The sequence below is a fragment of the Arachis hypogaea genome, chromosome 5, assembly GCF_003086295.3.
Source record: "Arachis hypogaea cultivar Tifrunner chromosome 5, arahy.Tifrunner.gnm2.J5K5, whole genome shotgun sequence".
Lineage (NCBI taxonomy): Eukaryota > Viridiplantae > Streptophyta > Magnoliopsida > Fabales > Fabaceae > Arachis > Arachis hypogaea.
In genome coordinates, this window is record NC_092040.1 from 70,758,738 (window position 1) to 70,763,220 (window position 4,483).

Genomic DNA, 4,483 nt, shown 5'->3' on the forward strand with positions numbered 1-4,483 from the left:
CTTCATAGATGTTTTTGTAATTCATTGCATATTCTCTTCTTTTTATCCTATTTGATTTTCAGTTGCTTGGGGACAAGCAACAATTTAAGTTTGGTGTTGTGATGAGCGGATATTTGGCATTGTTTTTAGTATGTTTTAGTATGCTTTTATTATATTTTTATTAGTTTTTATTTAAAATTCACTTTTCTGGACTTTACTATGAGTTTGTGTGTTTATCTTTGATTTCAGGTATTTTCTGGCTGAAATTGAGGGACCTGAGCAAAAATCTGATCCAGAGGCTAAAAAGGACTGCAGATGCTGTTGGATTCTGACCTCCCTGCACTCGAAGTGGATTTTCTGGAGCTACAGATGCCCAATTGGTGTGCTCTCAATTGCGTTGAAAAGTAGACATCCTGGGCTTTCCAGCAATGTATAATAGTTCATCTTGGGCTTTCCAAGTCAGCTCAAGAATTCTGGCGTAGAACGCCGGAACTGGCACAAGAATGGGAGTTAAACGCCCAAATTGGCACAAAAGCTGGCGTTTAACTCCAAGAAAAGTCTCTACACATGAAAGCTTCAATGCTCAGCCCAAGCACACACCAAGTGGGCCCAGAAGTGGATTTTTATGTCATTTACTCATCTTTGTAAACCCTAAGCTACTAGTTCTCTACAAATAGGACCTTTTGCTATTGTATTTTCATCTTTGGATGCCTAGTTCTTAGATCATCGTGGTTCTTCTAGTTCCCTCTCTGGGGCCGAAGCCAATGATCACCATTATCACTTATGTATTTTCAACGGTGGAGTTTCTACACACCATAGATTAAGGTGTGGAGCTCTGCTGTACCTCGAGTATTAATACAATTACTATTGTTCTTCTATTCAATTTGGCTTATTCTTGTTCCAAGATATCACTTGTTCCTCAACTTGATGAATGTGATGATCCGTGACACTCATCATCATTCTCACCTATGAACGTGTGCCTGACAACCACCTCCGTTCTACCTTAGATTGAGTGGTTATCTCTTGGATCCCTTAATCGGAATCTTCGTGGTATAAGCTAGAATTAATGGCAGCATTCAAGAGAATCTGGAAGGTCTAAACCTTGTCTGTGGTATTCTGAGTAGGATTCAAGGATTGAATGATTGTGACGAGCTTCAAACTCCTGAAGGCTGGGCGTTAGTGATAGACGCCAAAGAATCAATGGATTCTATTCCAACCTGATTGAGAACCGACAGATGATTAGCCGTGCTGTGACAGAGCACGTTGAACATTTTCGCTGAGAGGACGGGACTGTAGCCATTGACAACGATGATGCCCAACATACAGCTTGCCATAGAAAGGAGTAAGAAGGATTGGATGAAGACAGTAGGAAAGCAGAGAGACAGAAGGGACAAAGCATCTCCATACGCTTATCTGAAATTCTCACCAATGAATTACATAAGTATCTCTATCTTTATTTTATGTTTATTCATAAATCATTCATAACCATTTGAATCTGCCTGACTGAGATTTACAAGATGACCATAGCTTGCTTCATACCAACAATCTCCGTGGGATCGACCCTTACTCGCGTAAGGTTTATTACTTGGACGACCCAGTGCACTTGCTGGTTAGTTGTGCGAAGTTGTGATAAAGAGTTGAGATTGCAATTGTGCGTACCATGTTGATGGCGCCATTGATGATCACAATTTCGTGCACCACAGGGAATTAAATCAATAGCAAAGAAAAACTCTTGGCAAAGTGTGAAAACTGGAAGTCCTATCCTAGTTATTCTTATCAATGGTGATGAGAGTTATATTTTTTTGCTCCTACTAAGTCAACCTCTAACTATGAAGGTAAGTCAAGTGGATAAATCAATTTAACACCTAAAGTCCTAGTAAACTCCTTAGGAAAGACTGGAGTTATAGGAATCTAAATCAATCAGCAAAGACATCAATTATCAATCACGATGAGCTTGTTAACTCAAGAGTCACCAATTAATCAACTCAAGCCAAGAGGGGAAAATAAATCATAAATAGAGTAAAACAATCATTAGTCTGAAATACCTCAAATCATATCAATTAAGAAAATCCTAACATGAAAAGTTCATAAACTAAATTGAGAAAATAAATAAAAGGAACATTGAACCTGTGATGAAGAAGAAATAATCCCAATAAGATAAATTCTAATCCTAAATCCTAAGATAAATCCTAATCCTAAGAGAGAGGAGAGAGCCTCTCTCTCTAAAAACTACATCAAAATCCTAAAACTATGTATGAATGTATGTTGTATCCGTCCTCTTGATAGATGGATGGATTCCCCAATTTATAGCCTATAATCTGTGTTCTTTGGGCTTGGATTTGGACCAAAAAGGGTTTAGAAGTCACTGGGGCCAACTTTTGCAATTTTCTGCACGTGGGGTTCGTCACGCGTCTACGTGGGTCACGCGGTCGCGTCATCTGGAGTTTTGCTTTTACACGCGGCCGGATCAGTCACGCGTCCGCATCAGTCACGCGTCTGCGTCAGTTGTGTTACGCGTGAGTTACGCGTTCGCGTCATGCACACGTTCGCGCAGATGCCAGTTTACGCAAAGCACGCGGTCGCGTCGTCCATGCGTTTGCGTTGCTGCCAGTTTCTCCAAAAACTCTATTTTGTTTTTTTCTTCCATTTTTGTATGTTTCCTTTCCATCATTTAAGCCATTCCTGCCCTATAAAGCCTGAAAGTACTCAACACACAGATCACGGCATCCAATGGTAATAAAGGATAATTAATTTTAATATTTCTAAAGCATAGGAAACATGTTTTCACTTATGTCATATCACAAGGAAGGAATTGTAAAACCATGCAAATTCATATGAATAAGTGGGTGAAGAATTGATAAAATCACTCAATTTAAGCACAAGATGAATCATAAAGTAGGGGTTTATCATAGACCTTAGGATTGGATTGGACTGATGTTAATTGTTGGTTGTTGTTGATTATTTTGGTTGATGATGACTGTTGAGAATTATTGTTGTTAACGAGGGGTGTTGATATTATTGATAAATGATGTGGATTAAGAATTTTGATAATGATGAATTGATTCTTCGATTGATAAGTGTTGAAGGAGTTTATAAACTGGGATATTAAGGTTTGGATGTTGTATAGTTGATTAAGGATGAGATTTAGGAACTTTGATGTGATTTAGGTTGAATTTAGATGTGGATGAATAATGATTTTGAGGGTGTGGATTAGTGTAATTAGGATGTTATTGATGGTTGAGTTTGAGGTATGAATGGTATAGACTTTTGTGTTATTTTGGTAGTTTAGCAAGCTTAGCAAGCCTTTGAGGAAAGATGTATACTATGTAACAGCAACAATAATTGAGTTATCATTGTCTGCATAAAGACTCCATAAATCAAGTTCTGCTATATGCCTAATAAGGATATGTGTTCTTTTCTTGTTCATTTCATTTTCTCTTAGTTTTGATGCTTGCTTGGGGACAAGCAAGATTTAAGTTTGGTGTTGTGATGACAAGTCATCATATACCCATTTTTCAAGCTAATTTCACTTGTTTTATTAGTCTTTATGCACTTTCTTGCATCCTAAGTAAGTGATTTGGAGTGAAAATGCATAACTTCTTTAGATCAAGCAACTACCATTAAATTGATGCTAACTCATGAGGTTTAAGCTAATTTTAATTGAATTTTAATCGATTTATAAGCCTTGTGAATTTAGTGATACTTTGAGTAGTTGTTTTGGTTTATTATAGGTGAAGAAAAGAAGAAAAGAGGAAGCGTGGCCCAAGGAGAAAAAGGCGTGGCGCATAAAGGAGGAGTGCAAGCATTGCCCTCCACAAGGGCACACTGCCCTCTAGGAGGGCAACATAAGGAAAAAAAATCTTGAGAGGCAACCCTGCCCTGCCCACGACAAGGGCAGAGCACAAATTGGTGCCATGGATCAAGGAAGAACAAAAACACTGCCCTGCCCTCCTCAAGGGCAATATCGGGCTCACCAAAGGAAGAAATTCAAAGAAAAAGTTCACCATTGCTTGCCACAAGGATCGAACACGGAACCATGAGGAAACAAGAAACTAAGCCTTACTTTGGTGCCAAGAAAATCAAGGAAAAGAGGTAGCGTGCGCGTCACCCAAGGATCGAACACGGAGCTTCAACCTTGGCACATTGCCCTGCCCTCCACAAGGGCAGGGCAGCATTTTGATGATGCACACACACGCACCATTCTGGCGCACCAAGGGAAGGCTCGGCAGCATCATTCTGGCGCACAGGCATCACTCGGCAGCACCAGCAGCACGCACAGGCATCATTCTGGCGCACCAAAACGTTATGCCCTACCCTCCGCGAGGGCAGGGTAGCATTCTGCACGCACCAACGCACCACACGCACGCACCATGGGCCAGATGCACAATTTTCTGCCCTGCCCTCCACAAGGGCAGGGCAGCCTCCTGGGAGCTATTTTCTTCATGGGCTAAAATTGGATTAAGAATCCAATAAAATTCATTTCTTCACCAAATCAAAAGCCCAT